This window comes from Ascaphus truei, chromosome 6, assembly GCF_040206685.1.
Source record: "Ascaphus truei isolate aAscTru1 chromosome 6, aAscTru1.hap1, whole genome shotgun sequence".
In the NCBI taxonomy this organism is placed as follows: Eukaryota; Metazoa; Chordata; class Amphibia; order Anura; family Ascaphidae; genus Ascaphus; species Ascaphus truei.
Genome location: NC_134488.1, coordinates 42,562,639 through 42,574,756, shown reverse-complemented (window position 1 = coordinate 42,574,756; position 12,118 = coordinate 42,562,639). Strand labels below are relative to the sequence as shown.

General features: G+C 42.5%; 1 protein-coding gene across 1 annotated transcript in view; it reads left to right on the top strand.

The window, feature by feature from the left end:
• Nucleotides 1-984: 984 nt before the first annotated feature.
• The window catches only part of DRD2 (dopamine receptor D2), a 206,065-nt gene continuing 194,931 nt past the window's right edge, over nt 985-12,118 (top strand). The window contains exon 1 of the mRNA XM_075604041.1: nt 985-1,754. The gene's annotated coding sequence lies outside the window, so the exon portion shown is untranslated. The remainder of the gene's footprint in view (nt 1,755-12,118) is intronic.

Below are 12,118 nucleotides of genomic sequence, written 5' to 3'. Positions count from 1 at the left end.
CAGCCAGTAATTCACTTGACTCTAATATAGAGCAGAGATGCTTTTTTCTTTTTTTTGTAAGCTACCCTTGATTTTAACCAGTTGTATCTGTTTAGCCTCAAGATAAATCTGGTCTGTTCTTATTATAGTGTGTAAAACTCAACATCCTAGCTACTGTATTCTCTAACTAGGACTTCTGCTGCACAGACGATCCAGGGTGAGAGAGCTGGGAGCTATATTGGATGGTGTGATGTTTTTAATGAACTCAGTGGGGTGGTGATGAAGAAGCAAAGGGGGGGGGGGGTAGAATAAACAAAATAAGAGATTGCTATTGACAGTGGTTTAGAAGACCTGATTTGTAAAGTAAGATTGCAAATTGCTAGACCAATGGGGGTTAATTAAAACGGGGGTATTTATTCACGAGAAAAATGAACATGAGGGTAGGTACAGGAGAAAGGGGAATTGTATGGAGACCAGCAAATCAATGAAAGACAAACGAGAGGAGGTAGAATGTGAATGTATATAAAAGCAATATATAAATGGGAGATACAGTCTGCAGCATAGAGGGAGCGAATGAGTCAGGAGGGGGGGGGGGGGGGGTGTTGTAGAGAGAGGAACCATTGCATGGAATCAGTATAGAAAGTAATTTGTATAATTCTCTGCAAGCTCAATAACAAAGAAAGAGAGCGGTGGAAGGGAGAGACGGGGAACAGTAACATGGAAATTGCTGCTAAGAAGTGGGGGAAGGATGTGTAGAGAATTGTGAGGTTGGGAGCGAGAAGGAAAGGCAGAAATGAAAAAATAAAGCAAATGGGGAAGTAAAGATTAATTTGAGAGGTTATAAAGACAGAGACTGGGTTATAGAATATGAGGAACCGACCAGAAGAGAGGAATAAGTCAGCTACAGTATGAAAGCATATAAGGGAAGGGGACTGGAGGACTCCGCCTCTACTGCAAGTGAGAGCTGAAGGGAGCTGTCCAGTTCTCAGTGCTGAATGTCCCCAGCGCACACGTATCATCTTGCAACAGCAATTATTCACCGACTCTTCAGTCAATCAGATACCCCTGATTTCAAGAGCAACTTTCCTTGCTTATCTTCTGAAGCAGAATAGAAAAGAAGCAGCACTCCGATTTGTCCGATGGAGCTCTGGAGAGTAGATGTGGTGTGTCACAAATATAGTTGGTTGACACATCTAATATGCTGAGACCCAGTGCTGATAATCGGGGACTTATCGCAGCCTTTCACAATACAGGCTACCTGACAAACTTTGATGAGCTCAGCTGCACTGTCTGAGAAGAGGGCTGAGCCACAGAGAAAAGCTTGATGGTGGATTGCAAGGTACTACTTTGTAGATGGAGGGAACTACGTTGCATATATTATGAAGAGCTGTTCCTGAAACTGTACACGAGCAGCTTGGAAGTATATGGACCATAACTCTTCAAATGTGTGCCGATGGTCTTCTCTGGTGTCCAACTTCACATTGAGAAGTCTTACCATTTGGTGGTCAGTTCAGGACTCAATGTGACAGCTTGCCCGCTTTCTTAAATCATTGATGACTTGTATGGACATCTAACTAGAAGCTACCAAAGCTGGTTTTGGTGGTTCCTTGTCATCTCTTTGAGGTGTTCTCCATTTGTGTGAGAGTTTTCACACATTGATCATGGAAACTCCCTAGAAAAACCCCGAGTGAAAGGACCCAGGGAATAGTTGTGGATCTATCAGTCACGATACTGTTGCTGCAATATTTCACAGTGCTGAGTCTTATGGCTTGAAGGTAAGACAATCTGTTCCATTTAAATAGATTCCCTGGGACACATGTCTGCCAGTCTAATAATTAAATAATTCCTTAAGAAAGAAATCTGGCTTATTTCTGTGTCTATTTTATACATGATTCTTTCTGCAAGGTAGCTGATGTGCACCCTAATAATTACCCTAAGAGGGCTCAATATAACCACTTAAGGTTCATTCTACAGTAATTGTATACAATAATTAAATTAAAACATAAACTTTAATAAGCATACTGTGTTCCACATGAAACAAACACCATGTTATATGATTTAATCTTTAGACTATTTATTTGAAACGCTAAATTGAGTGATCTAAATGTAGTTCCATCCAATAAGTAAACATGATTAAAGGCTTTAGTGTTAATTGGGAATGCAACTTCTTGTCTCATTACACGTTACCATATAAATGTGGTAGTGAATACACTGTATGGCAGATTACCATGACACGATACAGTATGTATGTCATATATAGCCACCTGCGTTTGGAACCCTTTAAATGGTGTTGCGGCTATTTGCGCATTGGTAATTACAAGGGTTACTTGCTGATCATGATTGCCTGACACATGCTCCCTTTTTCCAGGGTTTACCCCATGGATTGCCTTTGAGATAATTGCAGACCTATGGGATCTTTATAATCTGAAACCTTGAAACTCAGGACCATGTGGACCTGTTCCGAATTAATGAGAAGTAGTTGCTAGTTTGCAGGGATCTCTGGTTCTGCATCTCTTCATGTAAACCATTGTTTCCAGTACATATCTACAATTGTATACTGTAGGTTAAGGGGAGTCGTGTTTGCAACAGAAGGGTCAGCACTTATTTGGGATTCTGTTATCTCAGTGGGACTGCATGTAACATAAAGACCCATAAAGCATGAGAGCAGTACTGTACGTGACTCATTGTCATTTCCAACACTTCTCAGTGCAAAGTGGGCAGCTGTACCACCTCCTCTCTATCTACTGTAGGTACACCCCTCTCGCTCTTTTTCACTCTACCTCTCAATTGTTAGGAGAAAACCATGCAGTGCTTAACTGAAGGCAATATCTTGCATAATTAATCCAAGTTTATAAACGAGAGAGAGAGAGAGAGAGAGAGAGAGAGAGAGAGAGAGAGAGAGAGAGAGAGAGAGAGAGAGAGAACATCATAAGATACAAATGTAGAAAAATTAAAGTGACGTTTTGAGTCAAACAGCCCTTTCTCAAGTATGTATGTATGTATATATATATATATATATATATATATATATATATATATATATATATATATATATATATATATATATATATATATATATATATATATATATATATATATATATATATATATATATATATATATATATATATATATTGGAACAGAGATGTACATATAAATATTTACATATTTGCTTAATATAAATAAATGTTATACATATAAATAGAGAGAGGGGGAGTAGCAAAAGAGAGCAGAGGGGTTAATTTAAAGAGCACAGTTCAATTAAAACATGACGCAGTGTACATTGGCATTTTGGGTCAAAAATGCACTATTGAATATTTGATTTTGCTGTACCTATTTTTTTGTGCTTCACAAGAATCTTTAAATGGATCCTAATGAATATGTCCTCTCTGGGTGACAATCACCTCTCCAGCGCTGATTTTTATCATTAGGACAACATACAGCAGATAATCAAGCTGTTTGTTTAAAATCTTGGGGTGAACTCCACACGTGTTCAATATGATAGTGCAATACGAACCACTGCGATAATCTTTTCCATAAATGTATACTATATATTATTGTCTGACTTTGCTGAGCTTATTGTATTAGCATAATTCCCTGAGCTGTATTGTCTTTGTGAAGTGCTGAGTACAAGGTCAGCGCTATGTACATAAAGATATTCATACAAGTATTCACTGCAGCATGTTACTTTATAAAGTGACACAAACGCAGGTCTGTTCACTGTTGCAGCCAATTCTGCGTGTACTGTAATGTGGGGGATAATGTACTGTAATGTGGGGGACAATTCTTTCCTGTAATTATGTTTTGCCTGGGCAGCATTTTTGGAAGAGGCTGATATGGGCTTTATGAAATATTTATCAAGAACTGGCTTTAAACCAGCGGCTAATGATACTGTATCCCTTTTATCAGATGGACATTTTGGAGGAAGGAGGGTAATAGTGTACACACATGGAACCATATTCACCAAGTGGTGCTAAGTGGTATGATGCTTTATAGCCCAATTTTGTGAATTACCTATAGCAGGGGTAGACAACTACAGCGTCAAAGGCCACCAACAGGCCAGTTTTCATGAATTCCCTGCTTCAGCACAGGTAGCTCTATCAGTGGCTTAGTCGAAGACTGAGCCACTGATTGAGCTACCTGTGCTAAAGCAGGGACTGATTGAGCCACCTGTGCTGAAGCTGGGATATCCTACAAATCTGACCTGTTGGTGGCCCTTGAGGACTAGAGTAGGCTACTCCTGGCCTACTGTCACGGCCGAGTTTATTCTTACCTTTACCCGGTCTCGGCCGCGACAGTAACCGGGTGCGCGCCGGGGTGTCCGGTGCGTGCGCCGAAGCCTCGGAGGAGCGGTCCTCCAATCGGGGCTTCCCTCTCCCCTCTCCGGGTCTGCCGGGGTCCCCCGGAACCCCCCACCGCCGTCCCCCACATCGCGGGACACCAGGGCTCCCTCGGGGAGCCCTGGGCACGCGCGCATGGGGCGCAGGCGCCCGATGAAGCGTGACCGCCGAGGGGATTTGGCTAGCAAGCCGGGAAATCTCCCGGCTTGCGGAACTAGCCAAGTCAGGATAAAACGTGTCGCCAGTGTATAAGGTGCCTTGTGACAGCACAGTTTAGTAAATATGTCCCTTTGACAAACTTTGATGGATGTACATCACATTCTAAAAACCAGGTGTAAACTATTCTTACTCTTTTGCCTTTTCAATATCACTTATTGGTAAACCAACTCCTGAGTGCCTCATGGAACAGCGAAGAGGTTTTTGCTGGCTAAGAGACAACAAATCAGAACCTCATACTGGAAATGTTGAGGCGCTGCAATTGCTCACAATCATGTATGACACACTTTCGTGTTTACCAATGTTCCCTGCACGATTGGCATTGTGGTTAAAAGAAACCGCAGATGAAACGAGATTCGCCTAACTAAAAAAAGTCTTTAATCATTTGTGCGAATGCCTCTCTGTTTGCACCCCTCTGTCCCTCTCCGTGCTTCTCTGCATCTCTCTGCACTTCTCTGTGCCTGTCTGCGCTTATTTGCACCTCTCTGTGTTTCTCCATGCCTCTCTGCCTCTCAGGGACTGGGACAATAGTGGCGACCAGCAGAATTTCACCTATTTACACACATTTGCTAACAAAAACCATGCAGGTGAATATTCGCTGGCGGTGTGAATACTAACACAAAATTGGCAAAATATTCACAGGCTAAATTTTGATACATGTACCCATTTCTACTCATGATATCTATTGGAAAACTGCCTGAATGCTGGTTAACAAAGATATTGTACTACGACTGTTTAAAGGGAAACAATTCTGATCCCTTTGTTTTTGAAAATGACCAAAGTGTACTGTAATATATATATATATATATATAATCTGCAGAGATTGATATGTTTCGTTTTCCCTATTGTCCTCTGACAGTCAGTAATAAGAAAAGGATAATCTTTCCACAGGTAGGATCTTGTCATTGCTGTCGAGTGTGCATTGGGTTTGTACAATGGAGACCTCCAATAATGTCTTAGTAATGTATCTCTATGTGGAGATATCTGTACACTATAATTTCATCTATGAAGAACCCAAATGTTTGGCCCCTAAAAGATATCACAACGTACAATGAATGTGGACAAAGATTTAGCCTTAAATATTTCCTATTAAAACCCCAAAAGGAACCTTGCTATTCAAAAAACACTCCGTCCGCATCCATTCTTCGCACGATTGCGCGTGTGGGGCCAACAATGGTGCGCATGGTGCCAACAAAAGGCCGTAACGCTATGACGCAGGCCATATACAGTAGCGCTAGCGCGTTTTCACCCGACAAAAAGATTTGATTTTGTCTGTCGTGCCACGGCTGGGTCACGTGAGCGGTTCAGGCAATGGGAGTAAACTGCTCATGGGATGTCACAGGCCCGCCTCCCCGTCGGGTCTCCCCCTCCCCTTCCCAAAGGCCACAGATCTCGTCTGGGGCAGGGGCGCGTCTACTATGTCCGCAGCCAGAGCAGTGCACCAAATGGCTGCAAATTCTGGTGATTGTATCTTTGTTTTCCTTGTGTATCAAATATAGGACACACCCAAACACTCTTTCCCTTCTCTCTGTCTCTCTTCTCTCTCAGTCTCGCTCGGCCTCTCTCAGCCTCTCTCGGTCTCTCTGTCTCTCTCTCTTCTCTCTCTGTGCAATTTCAGAGAAAACAGGCCAGTGTTGACCTTACTTTTTCCATTGTCTCTGCTAGGAGCACCAGAGTTTACTAATTGCACTGCCATTTTTAAGGGGTTACATTTAGGGAATGGGTGCCTTTTAATATACAAATCCAACACCTACTATATAATTATTTCCAATTCATTTTGTAAAGTTCCAATGTAAACTTGGTGAGCTGAGATTTGAGAGGAGTTTGATCCCTTTTTCTGGTACCACTTTGTGTCCACCAAGAGTTTTGCACAGGCAAAGCCCCCTCTCCATGTCCTTGTATTGGCTCCCTGATGAGGACATGGTGGGGTAGTGGGATACAGCCAAAGAAAACGAAAACACTTGACTTAGAAACATTCCTCCATTCAGAAGCCCTGAGGAAATGCAATTCGCAATTAATTTCCATAGAAACAAAATCAGCTACATTTTTGCGTTAAGCGTGATTACATGTGTTACGGAAGGCAATTAGATTGTTAATTCATTAGAAAATGTTGTTTCTAAGCCAGCTATTAGGGATCGGACCTTTACATTAATGATATACAGGAACAGATAAAAATATTCCCTGCCCATCTTTTCTATTGACACACTTTCAATGTACTGTGAGTTAGGTCCTCCAATTAATCAATAAATGTAACCTTCCACATAAGGGACCAATACAAGACTCCATGTAGGAAATACTTTAAAACATAGCAACAAGGCTGAATGAGTGGCTGAGTGACTGAAGGCGCTGACTCTGATAACAATGACACTGTGAATCAGGGGAGCCAGGTTCTATACCCAGTGTCAGCTTCTTGTGACCTTGGGCAAATCACTTTATCTCCCTGTGCCTCAGGCACTAAAATATATAGTGTATAAGCCCTACAGGATAGGGGCAGTATCTGTAAACATGTCCGCCCTGTACAATAAAAACTATTATTATAACAATGGTAAGATTACGCCATGTCAGTTAAGAAAGGCCTATTTATTTATTTATTTGTAATAGGAGAGAAAATGCAATGTCCTGGGATTCAGACCCATTGTGCCAAATTGATAGATGTTCCTGTTTTCAATATTGTGTGTGTGGGGGTGGGGGTTAGGTAAATGTAACCGTATACAGTATGAGGAGAACACGCTATACAATGTATTTGATTAAAAGACCCAGCCTGAAAATCTACAGTATGTTTATTATAACTTGAATGGGGATACTCAGTTTACACCTTTTCCTGAGCAAACATGTTTGGTTAGGGGCTGGAGGTAGAAACTAAACTTCCACCCAGGAGCCGAATCATTTCAAAATATATTATTGGAATATTATATTGACTGTAGAAAAAAAGTATATCATTTTATATTTGAATACATGTATATTTATTTATACCCATTCTACTAAAACAGTATAACAGTATTAGCTAGACCATGGTTTGGGAATAAGCAATCAATACTCCCATTCATATGTTACCTAGGTTAAAAGTGTCTTGAATTGTTCTTCATGTATTTCTAAGAACTGCTGTATATGGGGTTCCCTGTAGAGAGGGGTGATTTTATTTTGCGGATTTGGATCTGCCTGGGATCGGTCGATCCTTAGGTCAGCGTATTTCCGTGAATCAGTCTCATAAACTGCGATCCTTCTTTTCCAGAATGTTTTTGTTTTATCACCGACAGTCTGATCCACGGATTCTGTATGTGGATTTCAGCAATCCAGTCCACAGATTCCACTGGTGGATTTTAACAATCCAATCCGCGGATTATGCAATCCGCGCCAGAGTTGTGGAATCCGCGGATTGGATTCTTAAAATCCCCCAGCGGATTGTATCCAATGGCGTTTCGGATGAGTCCACACGGATTGAAACTAGAACATTCCGTCAATGGATTTGACATTTTGTGAATGGAAAGCTCGGAAAAATTCGGCGAAACGGATTTAGCATCGGCGTAACATCTCGCTATTGCAGCATAACGTTGCGTTATCTTCCAATACTGTGCAAACATGTCAGTCTTTGGGTTACTCCGTCCTATCCAGGGTCTGAAATTGGACGTTTGCTGGCGTGGTTAGAGAGAGAGGAGAGATACTGCTTACATTATGCCTAAATATGACGTTGCACCCATTGATAAACCGGAAAATTCCAGTGTTTGGATAGGTGTAATGTCTAGTTTGGGTATAACTTAAATAATGTAGCGACTTTGATCATGTTATGATCATGCCTCATATGCATATTATTTCCATGTTATTATCACTAAAGACCGTATTAGTTAATGCTCTTTATGGGAGAAAAAATGGCTCAGGGTTATGTAATTGTCCTTTGAAGATACACTGTTGTCTTAGTGTGATGTTAAGTTAGTTTAACAAGAGACAGCGGAGATTTGTGGCTCTGGGCCGAAGATACTTGTTAGAACAGCCAGACACAAAATAAGTTATGATGAGTAAAACAGTTACAAAAACCCTGCAGTGTACAGCAAAATAAATACAATACCACTTGTGGGTACATTTGCACGTCTTAGACAGGTCTGCAACCCTGCCTTTCCCTATTATCTCTTGGCATACAATGCGTCCACTGCAGCCAGGAATTCTGGGTAGTGGCATGCAAATGAGCACACAGTGCCACTTTTTTCTCTTGTCCATGTTAACATGGATCCCCTATAAGCTTACGTGTGCCATATTACACAGCTTTTTCAAAACAGCCTGGGTTAAAGAAGTGACACTGTGAGTGCTCATTTGCATGTCTCTACCCAGAATCCCTGGCTGCAGTGGAGGCGATGTATGCTAAGAGATCATGGGGATAGGCAGGATTGCGGACCTCTCTGAGACATGAATGTGCTCACAAGGGATATTTGCATTTGTTGGAAGAACAAATAAGACATGTGCAAGTATCCTTGCCGTATGGAAACCACATCTCCTTACAGGTGCCAGTAGGTGGCATCTGAGTTCTGTTAGTAAGGTCTTACTTTGGGAAAATGCAGAGACTGTTCTGGAGTTGTCACATACCTGCAGATGGTCAGTCTTACTTAATCTATGTTTTGTTATAAATCAGACACACAATTACAGATGTAGACAGGTACATAGGTTTTCTGTAGTGATATGTAATGAGGTAAGTATAATGTATTAACATGTTAAAACGTATGCTGATTGGCAATCTATCAGTTCTTTCTCCCGAATACACATGGTAGTGAAGTTGAGCTGAGTCTGCACCAGTATTGCCATTAAATCCCTAAACCCTCCTACATTATTATTATTGTTTATTGGTAAAGCGCAAACATTCCACAGTGCGGTAAAATAGGGGTACAGAGATTTGATAAATAAGCAGTGAACATTTAAGATGGAAAACGCTCAGGAGATCATTTACTTGCTCACCCCAGACTATTAAGACTGTAGATATGCAGTGTACACTTACTAATTATTTTACTTTTTACTTGACTTCAGAGCCAGGGCATGCATGGTGAGCATGTACACAGGCAGGGTGGGCAGACAGTCAGGGCAGGCAGGGTGAGCATGCACACAGACAGGGCGGGCAGACAGTCAGGGCGAGCAGGCAGACAGGCAGTGCGGGCAGTCTGGGCAGGTAGGACGAGCAGACAGGCAGGGTGAGCAGACAGGCCGAGCAGACAGGCAGGGTGAGCAGACAGGCCGAGCAGACAGGCAGGGTGAGCAGACAGGCAGGGCAGGCAGAAAGTCAGGGCAGGCAGACTGTCAGGGCAGGCAGACTGTCAGGGCAGGCAGGGTGAGCATGCACACAGACAGTGCAGGCAGACAGTCAGGGCGAGCAGGCAGACAGGCAGCGCGGGCAGGACGAGCAGACAGACAGACAGGGCAGGTAGGGTGAGCAGACAGGCAGAGCAGGCAGACTGTCAGGGCAGGCAGAAAGTCAGGGCAGGCAGACTGTCAGGGCAGGCAGTCAGGGCGAGCAAGCAGACAGGCAGGGCGAGCAGACAGTCAGGGAAGGCAGAGCTGGCAGACAGGGAGGGCAGGCAGGGCAAACTGGCAGATAGGCAGGGCGAGCAGGCAGGGCGAGCAGGCAGGGTGAACAGGCAGATAGACAGGGCAGGCAGAGCTGGCAGACAGGGAGGGCAGGCAGGACGAGCAGGCAGATAGGCCGGGCGAGCAGGCAGACAGACAGGGCAGGCAAAAAAAACAGATTTTAAGTGCGCAAAGAAACCCTCTATTGCAATAAGGGAATATAACCCATATACACCTAAGTGATATAAATATAACACAACCTTGGAAGGTATAAGGTCTGCAGCTGTGGATATAGGAGTGAGAAATCACTCCTAGAACTGAAACAAAAGAAAACAAGCGCAGACACAAATGTTCAAATCAATGAATATATATTAAAAGGTATGATATCTGCGTACAACAGTGAAGACAGAAGTAGGCATATCGTGCACTTAGGTTAACATGTTACCCGGCACCACCAGACGCACAGAAACCGTAGAACCGCAGCAACCGCCGTGTCACCAAGATGGGTGAGGTAACGCTGATTGTCCGTCGATTTAGGCCGTCTTGTAGACAGGGCAGGCAGTCTGGGCAGGCAGTCTGGGCAGGCAGGACGAGCATTTTGTTCATCATTTGATCTTTTTATAGCTCATAGTCTACAAACAGGTCTCAGAATAAGTTTATAGTGGGTAAACGGCACAAAACCATTTAACCTTACAAAGTATAGGTTTTAATCTACTAAACAAGCTAAGAATTAGCATAAAGGTACCCCACGCCTAGCACCGTTTATTAGATCTGACACAGAAAGTTTTCATTATAGTGTACTACGAAAATGAAGGAATTTTTATATGATCTACAGTCAGTGATACATCATTTAGATAACTGCTCCTGATTATTGTACAGTAACTCTTTACTGCATTATTATAATATTATATAAATATAATACATATTTATAATACTGCATTGTTTAATCATTGATGGTAGATATGACTACAGAACAAACTACTAATGAGCCCAGATGTAAGTTACAGGGCGTCTTCATTTATGAAAGGAATGCAAGAAATGGCAGAGAAACTGCAATATGACTAATGCAATGTTCCTGTTTGTGTGTAACTAAGCTTATTGGGTAAATGCGAATTGTCATTATTTTCCTTTTAGGGGATTCCATATGCAGTAATTGGGATCTGTATAGAACATTGAGGTACACAAAGGCATACGGCATCATTGTGCTGGTGACAATGATTGCTAGTGGTTCAATATAATAATTATTATTATTACTGAAAGATAATAATGTATATCTCAGTGTTGAGTATATTCTGAGAAGGCAAAGAACATTAATGGAGTGATTTACCCAAGATTACACTGAAAGCATGTGGTCCATGTAGGAACTGTGCCTGTCAACTTGTATAATTATGACTAAAGCCCTAATCATTTGGCCACATCATTAGTAATTGAAGAAAAGCTGAAATCGCGCTCGTGCTTCCAAGGTTTTTGCAAATAAATCCAGATGACTTAAACTCCTTGCAACTGCTGTGTAGGAGCCCTCCAAGCTCCTCGAGGTATCACTAAAAGCAATCTCAAAAGATATATGAAAAGGACACAAAGCGCACCACACAAAGCGCACCGGAAGCAAGTAGAAAATTGTAGTTGGCAATAATAAGATGCAAGTAGAAACTTACAATGAGGTAATGTTCGGTGAGCGAGTCACTGCTCGCTATTTGCCGGGCCGGCTGAGCGCCCAGGGTGGTGCGACGCTGAACGACTCTGCACCCCCCACGCTGGGATGGATGTAGCACTTCCTGGTTATGTCAGCGATGGAATCTCCGGCATGATAAGCTCTGACGGGTCTGAAGGAGCGACGTGGGACGCGGGTCAGGAACAGCTGTGGAGTAACGTGACCACTACGCGTTTTGCACGGCTTGGCGCTTCATCCTCCTAATGAAGCACTAAGAATGCTGGGGGAGCTCTGAGTCTGGTCAGATGTGTTAAGTTTGCAGGGAAAGGGAGGACATGCTATTTATTTTCTATTTATTGTAGCAGTCTTTACTGTAGACACTTTAGTC